The 19,242-nt window shown below is 37.9% G+C and overlaps 1 protein-coding gene across 3 annotated transcripts in view; it reads right to left on the bottom strand.

Moving 5' to 3' along the window:
- The window catches only part of MPP7 (MAGUK p55 scaffold protein 7), a 284,579-nt gene that overhangs the window by 49,144 nt on the left and 216,193 nt on the right, over nucleotides 1–19,242 (bottom strand). The gene's annotated exons all lie outside the window — the stretch shown is intronic.

Here is a 19,242-nt window from a genome sequence, read left to right as displayed (position 1 = left end):
TTGGGACTTATTTCCTTTCTAGAACAGTGATGTTCATCACACACAGCATGATTTCATCCATACAACACAGTATAACTTCGGTAAGATGTGAGTCAGTTCTTGACCTAACCCTCAAAATCCAGACTTTAAGGAAAACTGTTCTACCTACTGAAATATTATATATATTCATATCAGCTCCATGGTACAAAACAAAATGCAAGTACATTTTTAAGTATATAAAAATATATTCCCTTGGAAAAGAGAATATATTTGTTTGGGTATTGATATCATCAATCAGAGATTTCTCTAAACTCAGACCAAGAATCGCCTCTTTGGGTCCCTTTCTTTCTTTCTTTCTAGAAAGAAATGCAAGTATATATTTAAGAAATTAAGCATTTAAGAAACTACCAGGATTTAAAATAAAGGCCAATATTAAAAGCAATGATCAGTAACCCTGGAGTCATAACACTCAATTTATGGATTCATAAATTCATATGGATTCAATTTAATAGAAATCAGCCAAGATATTAAGAAGGGGGTGATAAGGGTGCCTGGGTGGCTCAGTGGGTTAAGCTGCTGTCTTCGGCTCAGGTCATGATCTCAGGGTCCTGGGATCGAGTCCCGCATCGGGCTCTCTGCTCAGCAGGGAGCCTACTTCCTCCTCTCTCTCTCTGCCTGCCTGTCTACTTGTAATCTCTCTCTGTCAAATAAATAAATAAAATCTTTAAAAAAAATTAAAAATTAAAAAAAAAAAAGAAAAGAAAGGGGTGATAAAATGTTCACCTGATAATAGAGCTCTACGGCCCACCATGAATCATTCTGACGTTGAGCAGGTACTCTGAAGGAAAAGATTTACAAAGGATTTGGGACAAGAGTCCATCACTCTAAAGCTTTCGTATCAAAGACAGAAGGCAAAGAGGAAAAGGCAAACAGGGCAGGGAATAAAACACTGGTATCTCTCCAAGGACGAGACGCAGATATAGCAAATGAGGAATGTGCGGACCTGGCCCTAGGATGAGGAAGTGTCAATTCCAAAGCCACTCATGCAGGCAGAGTTCAAACTTCTCTATAAAGGGTCAAAGGGAAGCTGATTATTACTAATCTCTTGTTGTATTTTTTTAGGACATTGGGGAATTAGTATTAATCTCTTATATTTTTTCGGATATTGGGAAAGACTCATGAGAACGTAGGAAAAGGGTTCCTTTACATGGGAGTCCTCGCAATGCTACGCCGGAAGTGGGGGGATCCCTACAACTGCTCCCAGTGCTTGAGCGACATGCTTCTCAGACAACTCTCGTACCAATTTGCAGAAATCAGTGATGCCATCCTGACCCCGCCCCAGCTCTGTCACCTGTGACGGCTGGCCCACCCAGGAATGCAGCAGTAGATGGCGTCCGGTGTAGCGCACAGACTACACGCCAGCTCTCCTAACTCCTTGATGCTGCTATTCCAGCGTTTCTCACTTCAGGTTCCCACAGTTCTTGTCTCGTGGAAGGCAGTTATAGGGTAAGTGGGTGGAACTGGAAATTTCCTCATGATTATTCTTTGCACAGGGAGAGGAGGGTTTCCCTCAAGTCCCTACAAACTTACGACCCAGGAATGAATCTAACCAGGACAGAAATGTTTCATTCACAGCAAATGAAGTCCAGAAGGAAAAACCTGAAAATTTCTGAGCCACGAATCCCAGCTAAGTCCTGAATTTCAGTAAAGTGTTTACCTGATTGCATTTTTACAATTAACTGACGTTTTTGCTTTCATTATAAACAATAAAGAAATAGTAGGAGAAAGTACAGGTAATCGGATTTCTGATGTGAGATTCTCTGGACATCAAAGATGGGGACTATGGTCTCACAGGACGGTTTGGTGATGATACTTGCTGTCCAGGGCTTGGTACAGAACAGGTGATTGATAAAAGTCTTATAAATTCAAGTAATATAAAAAAGCAATTAACAAAACTCCACTTCACCCCTGTCACATCTTCATACTGTAAATTTCAACAAAGAAAGAAGGGCACATTTGCTATTTTCACAAGAGAAAATTCTAAGGGGCAGGCGTAATTACAAAACACGGCGTACGCAAAGGCAGAGAGCTAAAGGGAGCTCTGGAGACCATCCTGGCCTGCAGTGTCCTTGCTCCCTGGCCGCACAGATGGTACAGATGCCACCTGCCCATGCACGGTGACATGGTCCTGATCTCATTCCCGCCAGTTTTCTAGGTGACGATGACTGAGCAACTGGAATTCCCACAGGTTGTGAAGGTTCAGCGTCCTGACCCAGAATCCTCACAAAAACAAGGAGAAACGGCAGGTCACCACACCACGCCTATTAGAGCAGCAGTACTGAGTGTTAAAAATCGAAAGCCAGGGGCACCTGGGTGGCTCAGTGGGTTAAGCCTCTGCCTTCGGCTCAGGTCATGATCCCAGGGTCCTGGGATCGAGCCCCGCATTGGGCTCTCTGCTCTCTCTGCCTGCCTCTCTACCTACTTTTGATCTCTATCTGTCAAATAAATAAATAAAAATCTTTAAAAAAAAAAAAAAATCGAAGGCCAGGCACGTCTGGGTGGCTCAGTCGGCTAAGCAACTGGATTTTGGCTCAGATCTTATCTGAGAGTCACGCGATCCAGCCCCGCATCGGGCTCTGCACTCAGCACGGAATCTGCTTGAGATTCTCTCCCCCTTCCTCTGCTCCTGCTCATTCTCTAAAAGAAATAAATAAAATCTTAAAAAAAAGAAACAAACAAAAAAAACCCCAACTTTGATTTTGAGGACCAGAAGTGGCGAAGTCTGGGTCAGCGTCTAGATTCTGACACCTACTAGCTGTATGAGATTTGCCGACATTTAAAAAACTCCTCTAAGGCTCACTTCTCAACTTTAAAATGAGGATAAGAGTATCGACCTTAGGAGGTTGTTAAAAGATTAAACAAAGAATTCACATAAAGCATTTGGCCCAGTACCGGGCAGGTGGTAAATACCTACATATATTAGCTGTAGATTAGTACTTGATTATGTCTCCAACTAACTGAAAGCACCGGGAAGGCAGGAACTTCTACCTCCCTATACTCCCACCGCACACAGTCTAGCAAAAAAGGGAAAAACAAGGGGCTTGTTCATAAGGGTTTAAATGGCTGTTATAGAAGAATATTTAAATATAAAGACTAGTATTAAAATTACAGCCAGGTTTAAATGTTAAATATTAAAAGTACCTATTAAAGTAGTAAAGCATTTTAACAAAACACGACAGAAAAATTTAGTATGCCCTATCCTTTCGCTATCCCCTGCTACAAGATACTCTAAGGTTATGTGTTCTATCTTGTACAATATTTACATGTAAATAGCCTCCTTCCCTCATGTCTTCTTGCTTATTATGACCTTGTACTCTCCTGATCCACAGACACCTGTCGACTTTCCATATTTATAGCGCTCCATACACATAAATATACAGGATAAAACAAATTTTCCAACCCAGAGGAACCAATAAAACAGCCAGAACAGAGGATACAACAAAAGGCACAAAATTCAGAGTACATGCTTGTGACGGTTTCTCAAACCCAAACAGGCTATTTTCCTAGAATCTATCCTCCCCAGGACGTCAGGGGTGAGGGCTTGTTTGGCACACTGTTCAAGGCTCTGATTTTCAAACGCTGGGTCCCATAATGAGCTACGTGCCAGCACACACCTTAGTAAGTAAGGTTAAAGGAAACTTAATTCTGTGTCTGGAAGGGGCAATTTCTTCCCTTCAGCTTTTATGTGGTTCTCTTATTAAAAGGAAGGTTTAAAAATATACACTTACAAGGAGAGTATGTATGCAAAGGGATCGTTCAGGTACCTGCGAATAAACAACCTAGGACCTACTGAACCCGCGTTCATTTTCAACACGCAAGTCTTAGCAAGAGCTGGCTTTAAAAAAGTAAGGGGAAAGGAACGGTAACGAGGAATCTGGAATAAGAGAACGGTTTTACACAAAATATATTTTTCCTTATATTTCACATTTTTGTAATTTATAATTGGCTCAACATTTTTATGGACAGGCTTTTTCCAGCGAGCTTACCCACAGCTGTTAGAGATTTGCGTGTTTTAAAGGAACAACACGTTTACTTTACTACAATAGTAAAGGGACTCTAGAGTAGGACTGCAGCCGCAGGTCAGGCCCCTGATCACAAGGAGACACTTCTTATCTCGTATTTTCCAGTAGAAATCATTTATGATCCCTTATTAACTTAGCACATAATTGCAACACTTTATTTAAATAATTTTTTATTATAAAGAGAAACACTTAAGTTGCCCGGTGTTTGCTCCTTATTTCAAGAAGATCGCAATAAACATCCCCGAACATTCCCTTTATTCCATCTCGTGGACTATTAGGATAAATTGCCAGAAGCTAGACAGATCTGGTCCAAATGCTTCTCAGATCAGTGAATACCAATGTACATTTCCACCAGCAGAAAGTACGATTTCCCATATATTACACCAGTCTCTCATAAAGACATTTATAATTGCTTTGAAATCTTCAGAGATTTAAAAGTGAAAAACCTGTATGCCATTTCAGCCTCACTGTTACAGAGGCTGGCCTTTTTTTTCAAGCTTATTATCCATTTGCATTTCTTATTTCCTTTGTAAATTGCTGCTTATTACATTTTGATCACTTTCTGAGTATGGTCTTCATAAATATATACACATACACATATCTTGTAAGGTCACAGCCCTTGGCCCTAAGTTATTGCAAACACTTTTTAAGATTTTCAATTTTCCATTTAGAAGAAATTTAAAATGTTTATGTAGTTGAGTCTGTTTCTTTCTTTTGTGATTTCTTTCACTGTTTTTAGGACTTTCCTATCCTTGGGTCTGATAAATATTCACCTATATTTTCTTAAGTTAGAAAAAAAAAATGGGTTGCATGGCTTTACACTTACTTTTTTTTTTTTTTAATCCCATCTGGAATTACTCAGCTGTAATCATGAGATCAAGCTTGTGAGGTGAGGCTGTAACTTTATATTTTTCTAAGTAATTAACCAATGGTCCCAAAAATACTTACTGAATAATCCTTTCACTCCTTTATGTTGATACATACTTTGTACTAAAGTACCAGATGGCTTATTATTATGACAAGAAAGAAAGAAAGAAAGAAAGAAAGAAAGAAAGAAAAAGAAAGGGAGCCAAAAATGTGATTCTTGGTCTGAGTTTAGAGAATTCTCTTACTGATGATATCAATACCAAAACAACAGAAGTTATGATGGTGGTGGTTGATAAGTATTGAGAACTTATGAGATAACAGACACCCGCTGAAGCCTTTATGTGGTTTAATTCATTTACCTCCCATAGCAACCCAATGGGGGAGGCAGAATACTCCATAGGCTTAAGTGGTCCTTCTCTTAGTGATATAGGTCACTCAGAAAGACAAATATCGTATGATTTCACTCATATGTGGAATTTAAGAAACGAAACACATGAAATGGGGGGGGGGAGAGGCAAACCATAAAACAGACTCTTAAGGATAGAGAACAAACTTAGGGTTGATGGAGGGGTGGTGCATGGGGGACAAGCAAGATGGGGGATAGGTATTAATGTTGTGATGGATCACTAAAGTCTACTCCTCAAACTAATACTGCGCTATATGCTAACTGGAATCTAAATAAAAACTTGAAACAAAACAAGACAAAAGTGATTACCAAGGCTGTGGTTGAAATACTACATGATGAAAGAAACAAGGTTGAAATACTGTTCCAAATATATAGATGTAGAACAGAAGAAGTGATGAGCCTTCTGTTACTTTATGTAGTAAGGAAATGAGAAAAGATGAACCAGCAGTGTATTTTGGGGTTTAAAAATTATAAGCTCCTTTCTGTTGGAGACTTTTTTTCAGATATAATTAAATGCATTTTTGATCCTCTTCTGTATTCAAGATGATGTGTACAATCTGAAAATATATACAATGGTGTCTCTGCTCCCCAAAAGCTACCGATCTATTAGAGGACATGGAAATATGCCCAAATACTTATAATAGAAGGGGTTTCACAACACAGGCTCATGACTAGAACTAAGATTTTTAGCAAGTTCTCTAATTTGAAAATGACATTTCTATTAAGTGAAAAAAAATTAAACTCAGCAAGTTGTGACTCGGTCATTTACAAAGCTACTTGACTTTATCCAGAGATTATAAATCTTAATGCTTACATATGTAAATTAAGAGTCATTTGTTATTAAAATAAGTTTCATACTGTAGATTAAGTAATATACCTATCCTATAGTTTCAAATATTAGTGATGTTTTAACAGCAAAAGAAGAAAAAACTTGAAGTATCTAACATGTACATAAATATGGGAATGATTAAATTATGCAACTTTTTCAAAGAAATGAGGTTAAGCCATTAAAATTATAATTCTAAAACTACAGAGCACCATAAAATACATTTGATATAATAATAAATGGAAAAAACTGGACAGAATACAATAGTCATACCTATGAGTTTTACTTTTTTACTAATATAAAAGTTGGTATGGATACAAAATTGTGGAAGAAATAGCATGAAGACAGACAATGGTTGTGTTAGGGAGAGAGGGAGGTGAACAATTATTATTGTTCTATTTTTCAAACTTTCTGTAATGTTAATTTTAAAATTTGAAAAAAAGTCCACAAAACACAGTTCATAATATATGAACAATCAAATGAACTCCACTATGGACAGATGTATTTGTGTGTCATACCAATAGGTAAGACAAAATACGTTTGACTATGTCTTAGAGGCAGGTAATTTTGAAATAATTACGGTAACAGAGTACATTTTTATATTCTCAAGAGTTAGAAATAGCCAATAAGTTAAAATATTAAATTTTTTTAAATCATAAATTGTTATTATATTCATTGGCTCCCATAAATTAGTAACTTAAGTGTGAATTTACAATATAAATATTTATCATTTTAATAGCCTTACTTTTTCATAAAACTTTAAGACACTTAAGATGGCATTTTATTAAAAAACACATGATCATTTATTTTATGTCCAAACATGTTCATTACCACAAAAGGCCCTCCAACAGAATCAAGGCTACTCATCACCAACACTAACACAGCCCCAGAAATCACACACATGAACAAGTAAAGTGACATCTGCCTTTCTGTTAATTCAAAGAAAATAAATACAACTATGTTACCACTCACAATTTTCAAGTGGGACAGTTTCAGTCTTTGGTTACATAAAGTAACCAATTTGGTCTAAAAACATCAGATATTATATATCCTCAATGTTCTCAATAATAATGATCTTGTAATGTTTAAATATAGATGTTTGTAGAATGGGAAAATATTTCAGTGAAATTGTTTGAATCATAAAATAGCAATATTGATCACAGGCACTTTAAAACTTAGAGATTTATGGAAGGATCTACTCTAAAGTTCCTAATTTTTAACAAAATACATTTATTTGATACCAACTCAATCAAGAAAACTGCTTACTTTCTTAAAAGGAGATAAAAATAAACACTTCAATTCTTTTTTCTCTCCTTAAATACATGAAAATGTGGATTCTTTTTCTTTTTTTAACTTGGAAGAACTACCAAACATTGTGTAAAAATCATATTTTGCATCTTAAAACACTGGATTAATTTGATGAAGCTAATATTTAATAGTTCAATAGGCACCTCAGTTACAAGGAAGAAAATATTTTAATGTAAACGAAATTTTTAAGAAGATTAAAAAACTCATGTAGCCATTAATAAAAACTAAGCAGCTGGAAATTATTATACAGTGTTAGGCTCATGCCAACATAACATTGAAAATTTCCATTAAAATAAACATTTTTAATATAATGCCCATGTTGCTGTAATAAGTCATAATGGACATGTAAAAACTATGGGAACATGGTCCTAAGATAAAATTATTATTGAAATGATGGTTCCACAGTACTCCAATCATAAAATTGTCCCCAAAGACAACTAAGGATAATTAAGACCAAACAAATGATCAGATAAAAATCTTGGGAGGAGGTTTAAATTGAAAAGCAATACCAATACAAAACTATAAAAGTAACGGAAATCTAAAGAAGCTGGGTTAGTCAGCTTCTTGTATTCATCTTATAAAACACTGTCAGGGGGGAAAAAATCATCACAGACACAGGAACATTACCGTGAATTACATTAACCAACTTTACATATGCTAATTTTGTGTATAAAGTGGAACAAGGCTCTTGAATAAACAAATAATTTATCTCTGAAATGTTACAGGTTTCAAGATGCCCTCAAAAAAACTTAAAGAAATGTTCAAACGCCATAAAGATCCTTTAATCATTCAGCTCATCTCAAGCTAAAAATAAAAATAGAAACTCAAAAGTGCCTAGTGAAATCATGGAAGCTAATATAAGATATCAATTTGCAATTTCCAAGAAAAAAACTACTTAGGTCTTAAAAAGTTTTCCTGATACCACTGACAATTTCTTTTTAAAGCATAGCACAGGATTACCATAAAAAAGGAGAAACCACATGAGAATTTCATTTTCTGCCAGTCAGCTAATAAAGAATTGAGTTTTTACTTACACTTTCAAAATTATGAGAAAATACGGTACGCACACATAGAATTACATATAAAAAATACAGTTCTAAAAAGAGGGGAAGATTGGATTTTAAAATTGTAATATATATTTTTTTTAAGTTGTGTCTATGCAACCAAAAATTCTCCAAGCAGGAATGGTTTCTTTCTGTCAGAGAAAATATTTCCAAGTAGTATTCCAGACATGTTGAGATTATGCAGAGTTCTTGTTCAAGAAAGAACCTGTACCATTTTTAAAAGAATGCTTCTAAATGTTCTCTTTGTATAAATTTTACTTTTTGGAAGAATATTAAGGCAGTATATTTTGACATAGCTACTTACCTACTAAACATTCCTTAATAAAATGACTCAATAATAGAGCAAATGGGAATTTCTACTAGATTTATAAAATAGTGTAACTTGTTGAGAATCAATGGTGCTTAACACACAGAAAAGGATTAGGAAAAAAAAAAACACACAGATATAGAGAAAGGTAAATAATAACATTTGAAAGAACAGCGAATGGGCACTTTTGTTTATATTGAACTTTATGGTAAACACTTCAGTTAAATAGAAAGAACAGTCTTCACTTACATAAGTCCCAAAACTGATCTTGTTTTAAAAGAATGCATGAAGGACTCCAGCAAGGGCAGAAGTGGAGAAACTGTTGAGTTTTCAGGAAACCATTTGCAAGACGTTATGTTCGAAGACAGATGCCTGATAAGCAGTGCTTTGTTAATTGATTAAAGCAAGATATTGATAATGAATTAACCAGAGGAAAAACATGCTGTAACTCTTGCCAATGTAAAAAGAAAACTAATTCTTCACATGAACTATTTCGTACTGCGTGAGGAAAAAGGAGAGAATCTTCACAACTGGCTACTGTACTGAACAACTGTATGAAAGCCAGCACGCACGCACGCACACACACACACACACACACGCACCCATATGCACATATACACGCACACCAGGAACTCCCACATGAGCCACCAAAGCTAAATGAAATTTTCAAGAGCTCATAGAAGGAAATGAATCACTCCTGCTAATTTACATACTCATATAAATATATATGGTTGGACAATCTTTACATATCTAGGCAGCCCTTGACTTACACAGATTCGACTTTAAAAAGGTCCTGTTTTTGCACTTCACAGTTACAGGATACTACCTACTTATCTTTGTATTACTGTCGTAAAATCGTATGTAATTAACACAACTTACACTGCCCACTCGGTGTGCCTTTTCCTTCCTTCAAGTAACAGCCCAATCTCTCTCCTTTTTTTAAAAAAGATCTTATTTATTTGACAGAGAGCGATCAGAAGTAGGCAAAGCAGCAGGCAGAGAGAGAGGGGGAAGAAGGCTCCCCGCCCAGCAGAGAACCCAATGCAGAGCTCGATCCCAGGACCCTGAGATCATGACCCAAGCCGAAGGCAGAGGCCCAACCCACTGAGCCCAGTCTCTTTACTGATGAACAGACCCTTGAGAAATGCACCATGCTACACATCAACGAGAATCCTACCACAGAGTGAACATTCGTATCAGTGATTAAATACAGTTTTACGCTATAATTCTTACATAAACAGACATTCAATTCTTGGAGTATTAGGGGCGCCTGCGTGGCTCAGTGGGTTAAGCACCAGCCTCGGCTCAGGTCCTGGTCCCAGGGTCCTGGTACTGAACCCCACGTCAGGCTCCCTGCTCATCAGGGAGCCTGTTTCTCCCTCTCTTCCCTGTTCCTGTTCTGTCTCTCACTATCTTTCTCTCTCTCTCTCTAATAAATAAGTAAAATCTTTCAAAAAAAAAAAAAAAAAAAAAAAAAAAGGAAGCCTCTCTTTTTTTATTTCCTAAGAAAAGATTCTTGGACTATTATAATGTTACTTCTTTTGAAAGTCAAATTAGATCATTTTGACGTGGGTTGTCAGAAACGGTCATGAGGTTAAGGGCTACTTACATATGCTGTTTCATGTTTGATTTTATGCACATCAAAGAAAGTGAAAATCATCAAATATACTCACTGAGCTACTGGTCTGATTTAGATCAGCAGCGGTCCTGAAACTACTAGTAGACCCTGGGCGGCCCCATTTTTTTGGGTTCAAGGGTACCGTGTGTGTGCAGGGTACATCACTTCCCCTCTTCCTCTCCCTCTGTGGGCCCCCAAGATACAGAATCAGAAGGTGGATGAGGGCTGCAAGAGTAAGTTTCTAAAATAAGCCAGAATCTCAGAAATTCTTAACAGTTCTTGGAAAAGCCCTCAGGAGAAGGTTACATTTCTGGAAACTCTCTTGACTATTTTCCAGAGCTTTCCTAGAACTGGATAAAGGGGCCATGTGCCGAGGATGGCTATAGATCCATTCTGTGCATGTGGATATTCTTTAAAATCTGCAGCACCACAATGTATGTGTGAAAATAGTGGTATCTGTCAGGATTTGATGTGTACCAGGACACCACGGTCATTTGTATGATATGCAGTTAAGTGACTAAAATGTTACAAAACCATTTTTATTGACTTGAATTGTTTAAATGACTTCTTTTAGTAGAGAAGCAATTGATATGAAAGACATTATCAAATCTCCCAAGAGTAAATATGTCTTCAATGCTATAATTACCACAGGCATACTCAGAGTAGGAGAATATGACTGAGCCATAGTGCTCAGATATCTGATCAAACATTATTCTAGATGTTTCTGTGAAGGTATTTTTCTGGATCAGATTAACCTTTACATCAGTGAATTTTGAATAAAGAAGGTTACCCTCTAGAATGTGGGTGGGCCTCATCTAATCCCATGAAGAAAAAAACAATTAATCTCCCCTAAAAAAAGTGATTCCCCGCCAGATGGCCTTTGAACTCAAACTACAATTCGTCCCTGGGTCTCCAGCCTGCTGGGCTTTCCTGCAGATTTTGACTTACCAACATTCCACCATCATGTGAACCAACTCCTTAGACTCGTGTGTGTGTGTGTGTGTGTGTGTGTGTGTACACAGTTGTGTGAGTAATACAGAGGATTGGAGGGAAATGTTAAAATTTGAGAATAAACTAGCATTTCATAGTTAGCATAGAAATTTTAGTATCTCTTAGGATAGAGAAAATTAATAAAAAGCATTTTTTTAATTCTTTGAAAGGATCAACAAAACTGACAAACCTTTAACATACACAGACCAATAAAAAAAGAGAAGACCCAAATTATTAATTTAGGAATGAGAGAGGGGACACCATTACCAAGAAGAAACAAAAAGATTGTAACAGAGACTACTATGAACAGCTGGATGCCAGCAAATTGGATAATCAAAATCCAACAGACAAATTACTAGAGATGTACTACTAAAACTGAAAATCTGAATAAACCTTTAATAAGTAAAAGGATTGAGTCAGCAGTCAAAAAACTTCCCACAAAGAAAAGCCCTATATGAGATGGTTTCACTGGTGAATTCTAGCAGAAGTTTAGAGAACAATTAACACAATCAAAGTTTACAAATGCTTCCCAAAAAAGAGCAGGAACACCTCCCACCTCATCATATGAGGCCAGTATTACTCTGATACCAAAATCAGGCAAAGATATCACTAGAAAAAGAAAATCTAAAGACCAACATCCTTATTCCTCAAAATACTAGCAACCCAAATTCAGCAACATATATAAAGGATTAGACACCACAAGCAAGTGGCATTTATCTTAGAAATACAAGGTTGGGTCAATACAGAAAAATCAATCAATGTTATACGCCACATTATTGGTAGAATGAGGAAAAAAGCCACATGCAGAAAAAGGATTTCTCTATACAAGATAAAGTACTCTTTAAACAGAGATGGTTTCACCACTTCCTTTCCTATCTGGAAACTTCTATTTCTTTCCCTTGCCCAATTGCTCTGGCTTGCACTTCCAGGACTATGGTACCTTAAGTGACAAGAATGTCACTTGGTTTCTGGTCGTGAGGAGAAAGTTCTCAGGCTCTCACTATTAAGTACGCTGTTAACTTTTGGGTTTTAGTTCATGCCCTTTATCAGGTTGAGGAAATTCCCCTCTATTCTTAGGTTAAGTTTTTATCACCAAAGGGTATTGCAAATGCTTTTCAACCCAGTCAAGGTACCAACCGTTTGGCAAGGTTGCTGGTAACATCCACACTGCTAAATCAAAGGTCAGCTTTCATTCCTCATCTTATTTGATCACTCTTTCCCTTCCTAAAACTTTACTTTTATTGGCTCCTAGAAGAATCACACCTGTACATTTTTTTCTACTTCACTTTGGGTTCTTTTCTTGCCCAAATCTACACCCACTCCCTGGTGATCTCATCCAGATTCCTAACTTTAAGTGTGATCTAACTCTGACAACTTCTAAATCAATAGCCTGAACTCAAAGCTGCCTACCCAGCTGCCTATTTAACACCTCTACATACGTATCATAAACTCAGTATATCCCAAACAGGTTCCCTGATCTCCCCCCTCAAACTTCTACTTCCATCTCAGGAAATGGCCACTTCACCCTTGCAGTTTTCGAAGTCCAAAAATGGTGTTTGACTCTCCAACTTGCCTCAAAATCTTGAGTCTTACCAGTAAAATGTATTCAGAATCTCACCTATTATCACTACTTCCACCAAGAATATTTTATTTCAAGCCACAATCATTTCTTGTCTGGATTCCCATATAGCTCCATGTTTCAGTCTTTGCTCCCTTATGGTTCCCTTCTCAAAAGACCAGCTGAGTAACCCTTAAAAATACGTCAGGTCACGTTGTTGCTCTGCTCAGAACCCTTCAATGATTTCAAATCTCACACATTATTATGAGACCAAGAATCCCCTCTCTCCCCGTCCTCTCCACAACCATTCTATTACCTTGCCAACCTCGAATCCTATCAATTTCTCTCCTGTTCACACAGGTCTCCTTCCTGATTCTTGGAGGCATCAGGGTCCTGTCTCAGGGCCTTTGCACATGCATGTCCCATTCCTTGGAATTCTCATTCCTCAAGAGGCTCCTTCTCAGGTTTTTACTTAAATACAACCTCTTCAAAGAGGTCTTCATTAACCCCCTTAGAGATATTTGATATCCTGTTTCCCCAACTCCTCCATCACCCCATTCCTGTTTTACTTTACTTCTTAGCATTTATTATCACCTAAGATCTTATATAATTTACTTAGTTGTTGGTCCAAACCTACACCGAATATGGAAGCTGTATGAAAGGGTATTTGTTTTCATCTTTGTTGAAACCCCAGTGTCTAGAGCAGTCGAGAACATGACAGGCATTCAAAAAATAGTAGGGAAAACTCCAGAAATATTAATATAAGACAGTTATATTCTGTACATACTAGAAGAAACAGCTAACCAGAGCTAATGTGGTTGTCTCTTGAGGGAAAAGGTGGGACTGGAAAGGGAAGGGAAAGGGAAAGGTATACTTGTTTGGAGCTGCAAGACTCGCAAATACTGTTTGACTTTCCAAACAATTTATTAAATAAAGCCATATGAAACTGCTGGCATTCTGTTGCTTTCTGACCTACAGAACAGAAGTATGAAGCAATTTCATATGCTTAACCTAATGCATATGTTATTTTAATAAAAAAAAATATATATATTTGAGCCTAGGTGGCTCAGTGAGTTAAGCCTCTGCCTTGGGCTCAGGTCATGATCTCAGAGTCCTGGGATCGAGCCCCGCATCGGGCTCTCTGCTCAGCAGGGAGCCTGCTTCCTCCTCTCTCTGCCTGCCTCTCTGCCTACTTGTGACCTCTGTCAAATAAATAAATAAAATCTTAAAAATATATATTAGGGCACCTGGTTGGCTCAGTCAGTTAAGCATCTACCTTTGGCTCAGCTCATGCTCCCACATTGGGCTCTCCACTCAGCAGTGAGTCTGCTTCTCCTTCTTCCTACTTTCACTCTCTCTCAAATAAATAAAAATCTTCTAAAAAATTAAAAATTAGAATTATTTCAAAAATTTTTGTACAGGGAACACAAAAGAAAACTCAGAAGACAAAGGAAACAATTCACAGATGTGGTAATGTAAATACTGAAATATTTATACGCTGTGAATCTTGGAATAAAGGTAAAAACCCAACCAAAAGAACAGGAAAGATATGCCCAACAGGGAGAACTAATATTCATGGCATAGAAAGAGCTCATCAAACTAACAAGAGACAGATAAAGAACTTGATAGGAAAAAAGGCAAAGATATAAGTTGAAGGGCAAAAAAGGAGAAAAACCAAGAAAAAGTCACAGCATCATACTCACAGTATATTTTAAGGTTGTATACCAAATAATACTTCTACCATAAAACAGTTTGTCATTTATGTCAGCATATTACTTATGAGACCTCTTTTAAAAATCCACTTTTTTTTTCTTTCTTTTTTTTTTTTTTTTTTAAAGATTCCATCTATTTATTTGACAGACAGAGATCACAAGTAGGCAGAGAGGCAGGCAGAGAGAGAGAGAGAGAGAGAGAGAGGAGGAAGCAGGCTCCCTGCTGAGCAGAGAGCCCGATGCGGGACTCGATCCCAGGACCCCGAGACCACGACCTGAGGCAAAGGCAGCGGCTCAACCCACTGAGCCACCCAGGCGCCCTTAAAAATCCACTCTTAACTACAGAGAATACACTGATGGTTACCAGAGGGGAGGCAGTCGGGCCATGGGTGAAACAGGTGACGGGGGTTAAGGAGGGGACTTGCTGTGACGAGCACAGGATGATATATGTGTTGAATCACTATACTGTACACCTGAAACTATTATTACATTGTATGTTAACTAGCTGGAAGGTAAATATAAACTTTAAAAAGAAAGAAAAATAAATAAAAAATAAAAATCCACTTGGTGTTATACGCAAGTAATGAATCATCAAACAATACATCACAAACAAATGATGTACTATATGTTGGCTAACTGAACATAAAAAAACAAAACAAAACAAAACAAAAAAACACAAAATCCAGGAGCATTTTGAGGATTTGGCTTTTGAGGAAAACAGAATTCCACATGACATTCCATTTGTTCAATATATTTATAACAAAGTAATAATGTAACAAAGTACTAATATAATAGTATAATCATGTAATTTAAATTATATATAAAATAACCAGAGAGTATGATCAAACCGGGTTATCCCGTAAAAGACAGTTTCAAATCTGTGGTCATTGAATTTGAAGTGTTTCTTGAAAAGAAGAAACTTACCAGAAACAAGCTTAGTTTATGAAGCCTATTTTTTCATGCCCTTTTTAAAAACAAAGTCTTTTTTGTTACATGCTTCTTTTCTCAGACACCTTGCTAGACTCCCTTAACTCTCAACTCCTAGCTCAATGAACTTCACGGTACATGGACCTGTGGCAGTCTCCCGCTACACGTGTCAAAATAAACATTTAGAATGTTTAGAATGAAATGCTGTCATGACGTCATCTATTAAAACACACTGACCAGGTTTTTCCTCTCTGCCACAGGAAAGGACAATTTTCTCTCAGAGTGGAAGTTGAATGGAATGGATGGCTACAATCTGTACTCAGGGCTTGCAAATTCAAAAGCCTACAGAAGTCAGACAGGTGGAAAAAATCTTATCAACTGCCTTACACAAATATATTTTGCACAAAAGTCAGTCCTCAGGGAAATAGTCATAACATTTGTCTGAAATACTCTTTGGTCATTTTTATTTCCCCTCACTGGAGAACATGGAGGCCAAGAAATACCTCCCTGTTATAAAACAAACACCAACACAGCCATTAGGAGAACGTCTACCAACATCCCCCTCAGCGCCAGCAAGACGATGAGGGGTGGAGACTGCGAGGAACCAGAGACCTTGGGCTCCACTGACAGAGTCGGTTCTAACTTAACTCCAGCGAATTATTAACACTGGGAAACGAAGCCCTCAGTTAGTCTTCTGTTTTGTCAAAGGAGTCAGAAATTTTTATGTAAAATTTACCAAATTTGTGGGACTAACAAAAATACGTATCTTTTGTCCAAACATAGTCTGAAGCTTGTCGGTGTGTGACCAGGTTGGATATGACTCATTGAGTGGTTCATAATATTCCCATTTTACCTAGGAGGTGCCCTAGTTTCCTCTGTGACTGGGTGTTCAGTATGGTCCTCTGGGAGCACAAAGCCCACTCTGCCTTTTCCAAAAAATTATCATGGGTCATAGGGTATCTGCATGTTTAATCTCCCCTGCTAATGCCAAGTTCTTTACTCTAAAGCACTCCTGTTGTCTCAATCCCATCCAATGTAGTCTGCTGTGGCTTTATTCAACCAATTACTTTTGATTTCATGACTTTCAAACCTCGGGACACCTGGATGGCATATTCGGTTCAGCGTCTGGCTCCTGACTACAGCTCAGGTCATGATCTCAGGGTCGTAAGATCAAGCCCCATGTCAGGCTCTGAGGTTAGGCATGGAGCTTGCTTAAGATACTCTCTCTCTCTTTCTCCCTCTGCCGCTCCCCCCAACCTCTGCTCTAAAAAAAAAAAAAAAATCATGAAGATATTCAGTCCTTTACCATCAGTTTCACCATCTCTGTCTACAGAATGGATCCCATTTTCCTGTCCCACTAAAATATTTCTACTCTCAACTATAAAAACAGCTTTGAACTTGATCGCTATCTTCCTTTCCCTGTCTGCTCTCGCTCTTCAACACCTTGCCATCTGGCTTCCAGTAAAGCTGTTTGAGAAACAGCTATCAGTTATCAGTGACTCCAGATAACAATAGAGTTCTTACCAGATCCAATGGCATTTCACCCTATAATTTTCCTATAATTTCCTATAATTTTTCACCTTCCAGGAAGCCAGGCCATATTGTAGTCTCAGGGTTCCAGAGTGCAACAGAGAATGTAACAAAGAGCACATGCATCACCTCACCCAATCTCAAATATGCCTTATGCTCTCCAACAGTCACCTCTCTCCGTGTTACTGCTTCTACCTTCATGCCCCGCTGCTAAACTATAATCTCACCTAACCCTTGGTGCCCGGATCTCATGTCATTCCTTGTGGGACTGGATCATTAACTGTGTCAGGCTGGGGAGCTGTCCCCTCAACTCCTGAATTACAGCATTTATATGACTCTCATCAGATACTGCTTTAAGCCACAGTTACTTGGATATACACTCGCCATTTAACTGACCCAGTATACACCCTGGAAGTTGGGGAGAGTAGGTACCTCTCTATTTTAGAGAGCGGTAGAAGCTTATAGTAAAGTCAGTCCATCTCTTCACATCTCCCTAAATCCAAACTCCTGAACAGTCGCCTCACACACATATGCTGGCTTGGCCACGAGGCTGGTTTTGGCCAATGAGACATCAGCTTCACCAGCACTAACATACTCGAAATTGTTTTTTTCTGTTGCTCCCTGGAACTTTGAGATGAGTTATGAGCGAGCGTACTGGAGGATGAAAAACTATAGGACACAGAAACAGTTTTACTTCAGGTAAGCATCCCACCCACCAAACCAACCACAGGCTAGCCCAACTACCACTCTGGTTCACCAAGCTGACAGAGCACAGCAGAGCCGCTCAGCTGACCACAGACTCAGGAAAAGAAACATTTGCTCCCTGAAGTCATTAAAGTTTCTGGGGGTATACCAAAGCTGCTAGGACTCATAGAGGAATTTAGTGAAGTGTCAGGATATAGAATCGGTGCACAGAAATCAGTTGCATTTCTATACACAACAGCAAGACAGAAGAAAGAGAAACTAAGGAGTCAATCCCACTTACAACTGCAAAACCATAAGATACCTAGGAATCAATCTAACCAAAGAGGCAAAGAATCTATACTCAGAAAACTACAGATTACTCATGAAAGAAATTGAGGAAGACACAAAAAAATGGAAGAGCGTTCCATGCTCATGGATTGGAAGAAAAAATATTGTGAAAATGTCTATGTTAACTAGAGCAATTACAGATTTAACGCAATCCCTATCAAAATGTCTTTTTTTTTTTTTTAAATAAGAAATGGAACAAATAATCCTAAAATTTATATGGAACCAGGAAAGAGCCCAAATAGCCAGAAGAATGTTGGAAAAGAAAATCAAGGCTGGTGGCATCACAATTCCGGACTTCGAGCTCTATTACAAAGCTGTAATCATCAAGACAGTATGGTACTGGCAAAAAACAGAAACAAAGATCAATGGAACCAAATAGAGAAAACAGAAATGGACCCTCAACTCTGTGGTCAACTAATCTTCGACAAAGCAGGAAAGAATGTACAATGGAAAAAAGTCTCTTCAACAAAGGATGTTGGGAAAATTGGATAGCCACATGCAGAAAAATGAAACCGGATCATTTCCTTATACCACACAGAAAAATAGACTCCAAATGGATGAAAGACCTCAGTGTGAGATAGGAATCCCTCCAAATCCTTGAGATGAACACAGGCAGCAACTTCTTCAACCTCAGCCACAGCAACTTTTTCCTAGAAACATAGCCAAAGGCAAGGGAAGGACAAAAATGAACTATTGGGACTTCATCAAGATCAAAAGCTTTTGCACAGCAAAGGAAACAGTCAACAAAACCAAAAGACAACCGACATAATGGGAGAAGATATTTGCAAATGACGTAACAGATAAAAGGCTAGTGTCCAAAATCCATAAAGAAATTATCAAACTCAACACCCAAAGAACAAATAATCCAATCAGGAAATGGGCAGAAGACATGAGCAGACATTTCTGCAAAGAAGACATCCAAGTGGCCAACAGAAACATGACAAAGTGCTCAATATCACTCGGCATCAGGGAAATACAAATCAAAACCACAGTGAGATACCACCTCACACCAATCAGAGTGGCTAAAATTAACAGG

Source organism: Mustela lutreola, chromosome 8 (assembly GCF_030435805.1).
Source record: "Mustela lutreola isolate mMusLut2 chromosome 8, mMusLut2.pri, whole genome shotgun sequence".
Classification (NCBI taxonomy): Eukaryota; Metazoa; Chordata; class Mammalia; order Carnivora; family Mustelidae; genus Mustela; species Mustela lutreola.
This window is presented reverse-complemented; position numbering and strand designations above follow the sequence as displayed.